The sequence below is a fragment of the Panthera pardus genome, unplaced genomic scaffold, assembly GCF_024362965.1.
Source record: "Panthera pardus isolate Hobbes unplaced genomic scaffold, ASM2436296v1 HiC_scaffold_12, whole genome shotgun sequence".
Taxonomy (NCBI): domain Eukaryota; kingdom Metazoa; phylum Chordata; class Mammalia; order Carnivora; family Felidae; genus Panthera; species Panthera pardus.
In genome coordinates this window covers 42645021-42659724 of record NW_026526677.1, presented here as the reverse complement: position 1 = coordinate 42659724, position 14704 = coordinate 42645021, and the positions used below count along the sequence as shown (strand labels likewise).

Genomic DNA, 14704 nt, shown 5'->3' with positions numbered 1-14704 from the left:
CTACTACCAGAAATTCATCAAAATAATGTTAGTAAGGTATGATTTCAAAATGGTATTTCATAGCAATACCATTTAACAGACACTAGTTAGCTACTATAATACTGTTAATACTATAATTCAGTCATAATGGGGTAAATGGGTATCAGTAGGTTGCCCAGTGAACCAAATCATCACCTATGACATGGTTTCTGTAAGAATATCCATTCCAAATTCCAAACAATAAAGGTTCAGAACTTTACCTATTAGTAAGTTGGAGACTGCCTACAAATACTTCCCTATGAATATTTCACAGATGTCTTTTTGTGATATAGATAAATACTAAAAATCAGGCAACTAAGTATCAGCCATTTTTAAGTAGTTCGTATGCTTTACAAAAGGGGAAGCAAATTAAAAAAAAAAAAAAAGAGGGGTGCCTGGGTGGCTCAGTTGGTTGAGCATTCGACTTCAGCTCAGGTCATGATTTTGCAGTTGATGGGTTCGAGCTCCGCATAGGGCTCTGTGCTGACAGCTCGGAGCCTGGAGCCTGCTTCAGATTCTGTGTCTCCCTCTCTCTCTTTCTGCCCCTCACCCACTCACACTCTATCTCTCTCTCTCTCTCTCAAAGATGAATAAATATTTAAAAAATTTTTAAAAACAAGAATTCAATGTGAAAATTATAAATTACTTCCTCATTTACTATTAGTGAAGCCTGGGATTTTTCAAACATAGTACTTGGAAGTATGTATGAACAAATGATTATTAGTAGCTATAACACATTAATACGATGCCAATAAGAATGATGACTATGCCAATACTATGTATTATGGGTCATAGAGAAAATATAGTTTCTAAAATTACCATATTATTATATTCTCCTGCATATTCAGATGTTTCCTAAAAAATATATACAAAGTTTCTAAGTTGAGGGCACTAGGAAAGTTAACATAACTATAAGTCAACCCATTCTCATGCAAATTCTAGAGAAATAACTAAATATACAACCATCTGTTTTAGAAATAACTAAAAAAGCAACCTAATACCTTGTTTTCTTATGTGAGCAAGGCTACATGGATCCATAAAAATGTCATCTGGGTAGAGCTTTGAACATGTAGTATAAGAACTACTCATAAAGCCACCAAATGTATTATATATTACATGTATATAACGTATGTATTACACTGATATGATACCTAAATGATCCTCTAATAGAAGACAATTTCAAATAATGTTAAAAAAAAAAAACTAGCTTGCTGTAGAAAGGCAAACAATGTTCACAAAGCGTGGATTCAAAGGAAAAAAATGGATGGGCATAATTCAAAGTGTTTGTAGGAAATAATACATGGAGTTTTCAGTAAAATTACAAAATAATTCACTTACTCTTTGTTGGCAAGTTGGGGTCAGGGAGAGAAAGATACTAGGCCTTATCCTGAAGTAACACAAAGCATACCTGAATATATCACCTTTCTCCCATTTTTAACATGAGACTTGTAGTACGAGGTCAGAAATGTTGCCTGTAACCAACTACACGGTGGCTTTCTCATTCATCTGTTGAGCATGAAGTCCCACAGCAGCTAGAGACTCTGATGTCCATGCAGGACTTCCAAACTTCCCCCCAGAGCATATGTGCTAGTGGACACCACACTGCACACACTCCTTACTCATTCTTTCGCACCCCTCTCCAACCATCAGTAATCCCTTCTATTACCAGCAGACTGTCCTTCAGCCACAGAAGTTAGCATTAAAATCAGAGCCCTGCTAACTATCTCTGTCAGTGCAGCTGGGGATAGAAGGCCTGCTCATCCCACTGCACCCACTGGAGTAGTTCATTATTCTGGGTGTTATGCATTCTAGCCAACTATGAAGTCTCCACTGAAGAAGCATGGTTAAAAGTGGTATGCCCCTGTCTATAACTGGGAAAAAGTGTCAGTGTGTATGCATTTGGGGTAAAGTTGTATATAAGCACATATTCAAAAACCTGAGAGTATAAAAGCTGCATGGAACTGAATTTATCATTTTCCTTTTGAAGCACATCATATAGACAAATAGCTACAGTTAATATATAGCACTTTATAAAATAATCATTGTCTTTCTGTGAAAGGACCTGACAGGAAATGTAGCAGGCCTCTCATACATCAGTTGTGGCCAGAAAAAGGGAACACTGTCCTTTCTTTACATCCAAAACACCAAGCTAGAAAATAAATCCATTTGAAAAATTATCTCAAGTTTTTGCCAGGGGAAAGGGATTTAGGGAAGTTTGAGGTTTCTTGTTAAGAAAAACTGACAGTAAGCCTTCATATTATTTTTTTTTAATTTTTTTTAACGTTTATTTATTTTTGAGACAGAGAGAGACAGAGCATGAACAGGGGAGAGTCAGAGCGAGGGAGACACAGAATCTGAAACAGGCTCCAGGCTCTGAGCTGTCAGCACAGAGCCCGACGCAGGGCTCGAACTCACGGACCGCGAGATCATGACCTGAGCCGAAGTCGGCCGCTTAACCGACTGAGCCACCCAGGCGCCCCTAAGCCTTCATATTAGACTGTATGTGTCTATCCATTAAGATTATTCAAAAATTTTAAAAAGTGTTCTTGTCAAGAAAGATAAGTTCAAATGAAATGTTGTTTTTCAAAAATTCTTCTAAAAAAGGCCTTGGGGTTTGAGGTTTTCACCAGTGGTTCTAAGAAAACAATTTATACTGCTTTAAGTGAAGGGTAAATGGCATTTCATTGTGATGTGCTGCTATGGCCTATATTACTTGAACCATACAAACGAGTTTTCCTGGGATTTTGTTTTCCCTTAGAAAGGAAAACAGAAAGAAAAAACTTTTACATAGTCATGAGGCATAGGGCAAGAAATGGACATATAAATAACTGTTAGCTCAGTGTAAAGGATCCCTAAAGAAAGGGAAGAAGCCCAGGAGATGTGCACATCAAATAAAAATGGAGAATATGGCTATATTTCAGCCCAAACCAATATTCCCTTTTCAGGAATCATCCCCTCTGGCTTACCACTGACAATCCATAGACAGTGTATGAGTGAGATGAGTTCATGAGTAAGATGAACAGGGATGCTCCACGGCAGGTAAATAAATTTGTTTCCACTGAGATAATTATTCTTACCGTATGTCACTACTCTCATAGCAGAAGCAGGACAGGTGATGACATCCTATAAAATGCAATTTTTATTCCTATACTCCTGACATCGAGATATATAACCCACTCAGCTCTCATGAATTTTTTTTTGCTCTCAAGCTATGAGTGGGTTTTTGTTATTACAGTTGTTCTTGGTTTTTGCCCTTTTTTAAAATGCTATCATCAACTGTGAAATACTGTTAAGAAACTGAGGGAAAAAATGGAATGGACTTTCATTATTTTAGGCTATCTAGTCCTAAACAAGGACTACACATTATTATTTGAGATAGCTGAATGTAGCTATTTTACTTGGATTTTGTAAGGTTAACATCTGCATGATATAACCTCTATCCTCAAATGAATGCCATTTCCCAAACCTCAAGTCCTTTCAGACCTAACCTACGCAAGAAACAAGGAATCATAAGCCTTTGTACCAACAAATAATTTTTCCAACTGTAATTCATTAGTACCTTATTCCAAAAGCGTATGAATACTTACAAGATGGTTAATCCTCATTAAAAACTAAGATTACATGACATAATTACATGTAAATAAGAAAAATGAATTAAACTCTTACCCTTTCCTATGGCGGGCACTAGTTGTGAATCATATATACAATTAGAGTTATATTGCTAAGCTAAAAATATTGGTAAAGATCTAAAAATGACAAACAGTGCCTTTTAAATTAATGTCTTATTAGTTGAGTGAAGTACACTGACAAAGAATAATTTATGCTTATTCAAACTGCACTCGACATCTTCAGGTGTTTCCAAATGAGCTCACAGAAGAGTGATTAAATGCATCTGATAACAAGCCACACATTGCTGAAATTACTTACCGCCTCATTTTATGATTAATTAAACATGTAGATTAAAGTTGCAAAAGAATTTAGATTAATGAGCAAGTTAAGTCTTGCTGATATAAGTGAATTGGGAATTGGATGCTCTGTGGAACTTTATAAACATGCATTTTATAATGAATAAGACAAGGCTACATGCAGAATCGTGGCCACCAGGGCCTTTTGACGATGCAGTCTTTTTTAACATGGTTTGACAGCTTTCAAATAACATTCTTCTATAGGCTTTAAACTTTGTGCTTTGCTGTAAAACACAAGACTACATAACTCATGTACCAGGAGTACGATTATTTTTGAGCTCTCCAAGGTAATGACCCCCTGTAGTAGCAGCTGTTCAGAAAAAATTACAAGCTCAATTGTTATTTTAATCAGAGATAGTTTCATAGTTAAAAGCAGTTATGCAACTTGTAAAATTATACGACACCTCATCAGTACCTTGTCTTCAACACTCTTTCCTCCAAAAGTAAAACCATCCCAAATAAGTCACAGCTTCCAGCGGACTTATTAGCAAACAGGATTCTCAATCATTCATAAAATATTCAAAGCCATTTATTAGTGAAGTTTCTGTGCTAGGAAAGGTAATGTTTAAATTTATGACGACTCTTATCAGCTCCAAGAGTGTGTCAAAATATCTGCTGGGGTTTGCTGAGTCTCCAATTTTTCTCTTTTAAGATCAGTTTTACCTAATCCAAGTAGCTTAGACTGTGTCAAAAGCCAAGTTGGACTTTATGATTTTCCAAGGCAAGAGAAATTCAGGTTGTTCACAGAGATGTAGTACATTCTCCTTTGCAAGGGATACAGAAGTGGAGAGAAATTGAGCTTAAGTTACTAAACTAGCTTATGGTTGAAAATCTATTCTGTTTTTATTATGAAGCTTGTAGCACAATACCATTTATTATTACCATAGCATAATAAAGACACTCCTACAAATTCTTTGAATGGATCCATTCTGCTATCTAAAATATACCTCTAATTTTTTTCTACTTATTTTCAGATCTTATGCATGATTCATTTTTTGGCAAGAGTGAGCTTTTTATAGTGTTAAATTTTTTTCTTTTTAATTCAGATTATTTTTAGACTCTAAAGACTTATGAAGAAAACTATGGAAATTTTTATATAAGGATCAAAGGAGTTGTTCCATGACACAGGTGGCAAATTAACATCATTAACCCTACATATTTATCATGTGGACATAATTTCCCATTTGAAGATTTATGTTAGTGAAAATACAATATTGATACATAAGTCTCTGATTACACTGAAATTTATTAAAAGTTAAAATCAGCTTTTTAAGCAGTCAAAACAAAATCGTCTCCATTTGACTTATTTCCTTTAGTTTGATTAAATCACTATCTTTCACCGAGTAATGTAAACAACATCTTATCACCACAAAAGGTTATTTCAAATTTATAAGATTTCATCCTTGTAATTCAACTTGAATATAATAATAATGATTCTTAGGTAAAAATATGGGCACAAATATTTCAAGGACCAAATAATATACGTTTTCTTTATGTGGAAATTTAAATTTCTCATTTATATCATTTAAAAGAGGAAATATAGGGGCACCTGGGTGGCTCAGTCGGTTGAGCATCGGACTTCGGCTCAGGTCATGATCTCACTGCTCGTGAGTTCGAGCCCCGCATCAGGCTCTGTGCTGACAGCTCAGAGCCTGGAGTCTGCTTCTGATTCTGTGTCTCCCTCTCTATGCCCCTCCCCTGCTCATGCTCTCTCTCTCTCTCTCTCTCTCTCTCTCTCTCTGTCTCTCAAATATAAAATAAAACATTAAAAAATATTTTTAAAAAAGAGGAAATATAACAACAAAGTGGTTATATCAGCCCCAAAGAGCCTAAGTTAGAGATCTAAAACTAATTCCTTTGCACTCATAAGACGTATTTGGTATGTGGCAGAAGGACATGGATTCTTCAGGCAGTTCAACAAGCCACCAAATTTTAAGGAGCAGGATTTTTCCACTCTAGCCATTGCCATATTATTTCTAGGCCACACAAATTATGAGGTGTATCCTGGAGTTATTAATAATTTAATAGAAATTGTGTCATTCCTATGGTATTTTAATACAAAAAGATACATTTTTCTCCATGAAAGTAATTTTTGTGAAATAACTTTAAGTCCTAAATACTGAATACATTTAGCTATTTCATGTACTTAGTATTATTAGCATGTTTTAATTTTTCTGATAAATGCTTTATCTAGTTTGCCTGCATAGAGTATATAAATTTACTGGTTATTTAAAGTTAGGAGTGCGGCGCCTGGGTGGATCAAGTTGGTTTTGGCTCAGGTCATGATCTCACGGTTCATGGGATAGAGCCCCTTATCAGGCTCTGCACTGATGGTGCAGAGCCTGCTTGGGATTCCCCCTCTCCCTCTCTCTTTCTGCCCCTCCCCTGCTCATGTTCTCTCTCTCAAAATAAATAAACATTAAAATAAATAAATAAATAAATAAATAAATAAATAAAGTTAGGAGTTAAATGTTTATTTGAAATACCAAAACAGGTACTTCACCTTGAAATTTTGAATAAATGGGCAATTTAAAATATCCCAAATCAGCAATAATGTAACATAAAAATTCCTAACATTATTTTCATTAGATCAAAATGGCAATTTATTATAACACATTTTTTATTCCACAACACATAGTCATGTAGGCTATGAACCTTGTGTTTCTAAGGGGAGATTAATATTTTCTCTAACATATGTACAGGTTGGAAAAAAACAAAAAATACTCATCAGAAACTAAAATGAGATGACTAAACTCATTTTTGAATCTGATCAGGCCAGGCTTTGTCAAGGTGAACTATAAATGCATTAATACCGACAACACTGCCAAATACTGAATTATTAATGTTGTCAACTCCTCAGTTTCAGTTCATGCCTTATAGAGGAGTTTTGTGGGATTCATCAAAACTTAGCCTCTCAACAGGTTTACAAGCATTCTAGAGGCAACATGTGTTAAACTAAAAATAAGTTAACTAAACCAAGCAAACTATCATCAAGGCCAGTGGAAGGTTTATAAATGCAAAGAACAATCTATAATGGATGGAGAAGATGAAGCCAGGTGCCACCCCACACTAGATCCCCATTAACTCACCACCCAGCAGTTGACAAGAGGTGGTTCTTCATTTGGCAGGATCAGGAGCATTAAGTACTACACATACAAGTTGTCTATGTTAAAGTATTCAAGAGCCAAAAACAGTGCTAAAAACTAGCTTCCAAACTATTACGGTTTATCATTTTTTATTCTATTAACTGTACAAATTCTTTAGAATTTAGAGTTAGTTAACTGGAAGAGTCCTGAATTTTTCCTTCAGTGAAGAAATTAAAAGATTTCTCTGTTTTCTAGATTGATTATGCTAAATTACTTTTAAATCCCCATGTATCCAAAATATTTTGTAAGTACACACTAACAGTGGTCTTTTATAAGGTGATTGGAGATTTAAAGTATGATTATTTTTTAAAGTCACAGGTTTCTAAATTTTACTCTGTGCCTTATATCACTTCCACAATGGAAAATTGAAATCAAAACTGATTGTATTCATAAAATAAAACACTTACACCTGAAACTTATATAATGCTATACATCAATTATACCTCAAAAATAAATAAATACATACATACATACATACATACATAAATGCAAATGGGTTTAAGATTTGGGAAATTTTAGGGTTTCTGATACTCATTTTTCCAATCCTTTATTCAATACATGTGTCCCTTATAAATAGAAGCATTTTTGAAAAATATTGAATTGTGGTAGTAAAGTGGTTTAATTTGTATGTAAAGTTTAGCCAATAATCCCAATAATTTTAAATACAAGTTAAAAGTACAAGGTGTAAAGAAACTGAGTGTTCAAGTTACCTAAGCCTTGATATTGGACCACAAAAATGCAATGCAATCTTCATTTGCCACGGAAATAGGAAATAAATGGGAACATTAGTTATACTCATAAATTATATATATTATACCTGGGCTCTTATACAAAGTGATGAGGGGTCACAAAGTCCTTCTTGAAGCATTTTTCTTTCCTCATCAGAAGATATAGAATGTCTAAAAAGAAGAAACTAATTGTTATTGGACCCACTATCTGCCAGATATAAAATAAATGTTCTCTATGCATCATATAATCTTCCCAACAACCACACCCATTTTATAGATGAGGGGATTGCATTTCAAACAGGCGAAGGTATTTGTCCAGAGTCACACCAAGTGGTGATGAGAGTAAAGCCCTGTGAACCCAACTCCAAGGTCCATTTATTCTTTCAACTATATTACACTTATTTATGGCTTATACTATTTGTGTTTATGCTATTCTCCACTCTCTAGAATCCCTATATGCTTCTTCTCAGTTAACCCATTCCTACCATTTCCCTCCAAGTTTTACCTACTCCCAAAAGTGTGTTGTGTTATCATCAGTTTGTTGAAAAGCCTCAGTTCAAGTTACACTGGTTCGCACAATATATATTTATGTTACCAATGTTATCATCTGAATTACAGCAATGTAATCATAAAATGGTTTCACTGACACTACATATGTGTCTCCCATTCTCCATTCTATACTCCTCTATCTCTATCACATTCATAGGAAATTTACTACTACTACTACTACCAGAAGTGGCAGTAGTAGTAGCCTTGGCATTATCATTATATACTACCAACTTCAACAAATCACCTTTTGCTCTAATGCTGCTCTCTGGATCTCCAAAATCTTACCCTTCTCTGCTTTCATTCTGCTCAAATGTTCTCATACTTCTAAACCACCTCCCTTTCCTTCCCAATCAAAAATTCTACTCTTGAATATTTCACAAAAGGTATAAGACATTCCTGATTATTCATTTAGGCAACAAATATCTAAGCATTTACTATCCACTAGAAACTAAGGATATATAAACAAGATAGATATTTTTTGTCTGAGAACTTACAATCTACCACAAGAAAATACAAGTAAACCAAAATATATAACATCGAGTTGTGTCATAATAAATGTAAAAAAAGTGATGTGGGTATAAAAAAATTAAAAGTAGAAGTGCCTGGGTGGCTCAGTCGGTTAAGTAGTATCCGACTTTGGCTTAGGTCATGATCTCCTAGTTTGTGGGTTCTAGCCCCGCATCAAGCTCTGTGCTGACAGCTTGGAGCCTGGAGTCTGCTTCAATTCAGATTCCTTCTCTCTCTGTCCCTCCCCTGCTCATGCTCGCTCTCTCTCTCTCTCAAAAATAAACATTGGGGCACCTGGGTGGCTCAGTCAGTTAAGCATCCAACTTTAGCTCAGGTCATGATCTCAAGTTTGTGAGTTGGAGCCCATGATGGGCTCTGTACTAACAGCTCAGAGCCTAGAGGCTGCTTAGGATTCTGTGTCTCCCTCTCTCTCTCTGCCTCTCTCCTGCTCTGGCGCTCTCTCTCTCTCTCTCTCTCTCTCAAAAATAAATTTAAAGGAATTCAGAAATAAATAAATAAATAAATAAATAAATAAATAAAAAATAGACATTAAAAAATTAAAAATACAAGTAATAAATCATCTGGGTGGTACTAGTCTGTAAAGATGTCATATAGAAGGTGGCATATATAATAAAGCTTCTTTGGTTAACAGGATGAAGGCAGAGAAATAGCAATAGTACCCATCTATTATTTAATATTTTCTCTATGTGAAGCACTCTTAATATACTTCAGCTCAATATATATTATGTAATTTTTTTACATATATATGGAGAATTCTGCTCCTGACCAAGATGGACTAATAGAGACTTCTTTAACCTTGTGACTTAAACAACTAGGGGGAAAAAATAGACAAAAATATTAGAAAACAACAGTTTTCAGACACTGGGCATCAAGCAATGAAGAACAGTGATTCCTGATGGGAATAAAAATGAGGGCATCCATGCAGTTGTCCCAGCTTATTGCATGGAGAAAGAAATTACCCACCACAGTGCACAAAGGCAGAGTTTAATGGTCTCAGTGAGTTAAGAAGATGCAGCTGGGAGTCTAGGAAGGACAGGTGACTATAGTTCATAGAGCAGAGTAGCAAAGGAGAGAGACCTACACATAGACTTACAGAAATTTGCAGATTCTCACAAGAATTTAGCCAATACTGATCAGTTCATGTATGTGAGGAAGCTAACCAAGGTTGGGGAAGATACATCTAGAAACAGCAGACAGAACAATCCCCAGTGCTCACATAAGGCCAGTAATGGTTCATTTTTCCATCATCAAAAGTATAAAACTTCGTAACACAAGGGAAATTTGTCAAAGTACTCAAAACAGTAATACCTCAGTAGGGAAGAAAATTAATCCTAAAGGCTGTACTAGTTCCAACTGAGAGCGCTTAAAAGCAAGCACTGAAAAGATCAAACTATTTCCAAGTATCTTAACTGTATACCAGAAAATAAGTCCAAAAATATTTGTAGGAAATCAGAAATATTCAGAACTCACCAAGGTAAAATTCTGCCATCCAATAAAAAAATTACTAGGCATATACAGAAGAAGGAAAATACAACCCATAATGAGGAGAAAAATTGATCATTTGATCATTTGAAACTGAGCCAGTTGGCAAAGATGATAAAATGAGTACACAAGGATATTGCAACAGTTATTATATTTATATTCTATTTATTCATAGAACTAAAGGACTAAACTTATTAAGTAGAGATTCTGAATATACAACAAAGACTCAAATTGAACTTCTAGAGATAAAAAATACAATGTCTGAGATGAAAAATACACCAGGTGGAATTAAAAAACAAATTAGGCACCGCATGACAAAGACAAGTGGACTTGAAGACTTAACAAAAAAACAAACCAAAATGAAATAGAGAGTGAAAAAAAAATGAAAAAATGTGAACAGAATCCATGAACTGCAGGACATCTTCAACCTGCTTAATATATATGTAATTGAGGGAATCTACCCCCAAAAACCAAAAGCACACTTTACACACTGTATATTAGTCAATTTGACAATAAATTATATTTAAAATAAGTGTGTGTGTGTGTGTGTGTGTGTGTGTGTGTGTGTAATTGAATTCTACAAAGTATGAGAGTGAACACAAAAATTCTGAAGAAATAACAGCTGAAAATTTTCCAGATGTGACAAAAACTATAAATCCACAGGTATAAGAATTTTAAAAACTCTGAACTCAAGAAACATTAACAAAACTACACTAAGGCATATGGTAATCTAATTTCTTACAACCAGTAATAAAAAGAAAATCTTAAAATTAGCCAAGAAAAATGACACATCACATATAGAGGAACATATATAACAATTACATATGACTTCTTTTTGAAAACAATGCAAGCCAAAAGACAATGGATCAACATCTTTAAGTTACTGAACAACAAAAAACGATAGTTTAAAAATTCTATGCCTAGCAAAATAAACATTTTTCAGAAATACAAAAGCGGAAGGAAATCTCACCAGCTTACAAATAGAAATATCCTACAAGACACATTTTAAAAGTCCTTCAGGCAGAAGGTAATGTTACCAAATGGAAATCTGAATCTACACAAAGGAATCAAGTGTACTGAAAATGGTAAATATGTGAGTAAATATAAAATACTTTCTTATTTTTAGAATATCTTTAAAATATTATTGACTATTCAAGGCAAAAATAATTATTTTTAGGTTTATGACATATGCAGAAGTAATGTGTATGATAATAGCACAAAGACTAAGAGGGAGAAAGTAAGTATACTATTGTAAGATTCTTATACCGTATGTGAAGTGTGATACTATTACTTGAAATAAGACTGTGATACGTTATATGGAGTTGTTATAAATTCTAAAGCAATCAGTAAAATGTAATTAAAACAAAAAATCAAGAGTAATAAGCTAATAAAGAATTTTAAATAAAAATCATCAAAATTTCTCAAAATTAAATCAGGAAAAGGGAACAATGAAAAGATGGTTCAAATAGAAAACAAAGAGCAGATGTATGCATTTAAACTCAACCACATAAAAAATTACATTAGTGTAAGTGGTCTAAGCATCCAAAATAAACATGAGGAATTGTCATACTGGATAGAAAGCAAGACTCAACTGCATGCAGTCTACAAGAAATTCACTTAAAAATGAAGACAATATACTTTAAAAGCGAAAATATGGGAAAATATATTACCCATAGTACCACTGATAAAAAGAAAGCTGCAGTAGCTATCAGACAAAGTAGATTTCAGAGCAAAGAATATTACTAGAGATAAAGGGATTCTTGTAAAATGATTAGGGGTCAGTTCGTTAGGAGGATATAATGACCCTAAACATTTACACACCTAATAGAGCTTCTAAATACAAGAAAGAAAAACTATGAAATTTCAAGAAGAATTATAATCAGAGTTTTCAAAATCTCTCTCTCAATTAATGATAGAACAAGTAGACAAAAAAATCAGTAAGGATATAGAAGACCTGAACAACACTATCAACCAACTTTACCTAGTTTACACTTACAGAACTTGCCAGCCAATAGAACAGTTAGGAATTCAACAACAGAAAGATATCCAGAAAATTCTTAAATATTAGGAAATAAAATAATACTTCTAAATGGCCTACAGAGCAAGGTGAACAAATCAAAAGGGAAATTAGAAAGTATTTTGGACTGAATAAAAATGAAAACACCAAATATCAAAATTTATGGGATGCAGCTAAACCAGTACTTAGAAGTAAATTTATAGCACTAATACCAATATTGAAAAACATTCCAAATTCTTAGCTTTCACCTTAAGGAACTAGAAAAAGAAGAGCAAATTAAACCCAAAGTACACAGTAAAATAGATTAAATTAAATTCTAAATAGTTCTATATCTATTATAGAAATTGAATTTTCAGTTAAAAATATTCCCAGAAAGAAAACTCCAAGCACAGGTGGCTTCATTAGTGAAATCGTTTAAGCACTCAAAAAGAAATAACACCTATTGTTTTGTACACAAACTCTTCCAGAGAATTAAAGAAGGAATATTTCCCAACTCATTCCATGAAGCTACAGTACTTAGGTAATCAAGTTGGTGGCATAAAAAAATAGATAAATAGATCGATGGAAGAAAATAGACACTCCAGAAATAAACCTATAGGTATATGATCAATTGATTTTCAACAAAAGTGCCAAGGTAATTTAAAGGGAAAAGAATAATCTTTTCAGCCAATAGCACTGAAACATTTGAAGAGCCATGAGCAAAAATATAAACCTCAAACCATACCTCACCCCGTTATAAAAATTAACTCAAAATGAATCACAGACCTCAAGAGCTTAAACTATAAAACTTCTAAAATAACGCAAAGGGGAAAATCTTAGTGACCTTGGGTTTTGCAAAAATTTGTTAAGTGCAACACAAAAAGCATGAAATATAAAGTAAAATAATAAATTGGGCTTCATCTTCATCAAGATTTAAAACTTTAGCTCTTCAGGATACTTAAAGTTAAAGAGCAAGCTACAGACTAGTAGAAAATATGCGCAAAACATACATCTGACAAATAATTTGTAATTTAGAATATATAGGAGCCCCTGGGTGGCTCAGTTGGTTGGGCATCTGACTTTGGCTCAAGTCATGATCTCTCAGTTGACAAGTTCGAGCCCCGCGTCAGGCTCTGTGCTAGACGCTCAGAGCCGGGAGCCTGCTTTGGATTCTGTGTCTCCCTCTCTCTCTGCCCCTCCCCTGCTCATTCTCTGTCTCTCTCTGTCTCAAAACATAAATATAAACATAAAAAAAAATTAGAATATATAGAAACAATTAAACCTCAATAAAAAAGAAGACAACCCCAATTTTAAAAAAACAGCAAAAGATTTAAACGGTACTTCAACAAGATAGACAGATGGTAAATAAGCACATAAAAAGATGTTCAACATCATCAGTCACTAGGGAACTACAAATGAAAATCACAATGAGATATCACTGTAAGCCATCTGAATGACTAAAATTCAAGACTGAACATACAAAGAGTTCTAAGGATGTAGGGCAACTGTAACTCTCATACATTGCTATTAGAAATGTAAAATGGTACAACCACTTCTTTGAAAACAATTAGCAGTTCTTTTAAAGGTAAACGTACTCTATGTAAACTCACTATTTTACTCCTAGGTATTTACCCAAGAGAAAGAAAGCTTATATCTACCCAAAGACAATGTCCAGAGTAGGTTCATTTGTAATAAGCAAAAACTAGAAAGAACCTGAATGGATAATCAAATTGTGGTATATCCATACAATGAAACACTACTCAGCAATTTAAAAAATAAGTTATTGACATGCACTTGAATGAATCTCAAAATAATTATGCTAAATGAAATAAACTAGACAAAAAAATAAATAATGCATAATTCCACTTACATAAAAATTTTTTAAAGCAAACTAATCTATAGTGACAGCAGATCCGTGATTGCCTTGATGTAAACTCAGGGAAAGATAGAGGGACAGGAATGAGGAACTCGGAAGAGACATTAAGAAACTGTGAGGAGTGATGGATATGCAAATTATCTTGGTAGGGGAAATGGCTTCACTGGTGTATACCTACATCAAAACATCAAATTGTGCACTTTAAATATATGTAGTTTATTGTATGCCAATTATACATTGATAAAGCTGTAAAAAAAATGCAGTAGGTAAGAGTCTCACTTTCCCGGTAAGGAAGCTAAGGCTCCAAGAGGTTATTTGATTTGCATAAGATCACAGCTAGTACACAGCAGTACCCACGGGTGGCAGGGATTCCACACCATATATTTCAAAACTAATATGAAGTATCTAATATAAAT

General features: G+C 34.1%; 1 protein-coding gene across 25 annotated transcripts in view; it reads right to left on the bottom strand.

Annotated features, from left to right (window-relative positions):
* Nucleotides 1–14704, bottom strand: part of SOX6 (SRY-box transcription factor 6) — a 697806-nt gene that overhangs the window by 470150 nt on the left and 212952 nt on the right. For 5 of the 25 annotated variants that reach the window (XM_019456423.2, XM_019456424.2, XM_053899946.1 and 2 more), the window contains one exon: nucleotides 7947–8028. The exons of the other annotated variants lie outside the window; for them this stretch is intronic. The gene's annotated coding sequence lies outside the window, so the exon portion shown is untranslated. The remainder of the gene's footprint in view (nucleotides 1–7946; nucleotides 8029–14704) is intronic. 25 annotated transcript variants of the gene reach the window in all.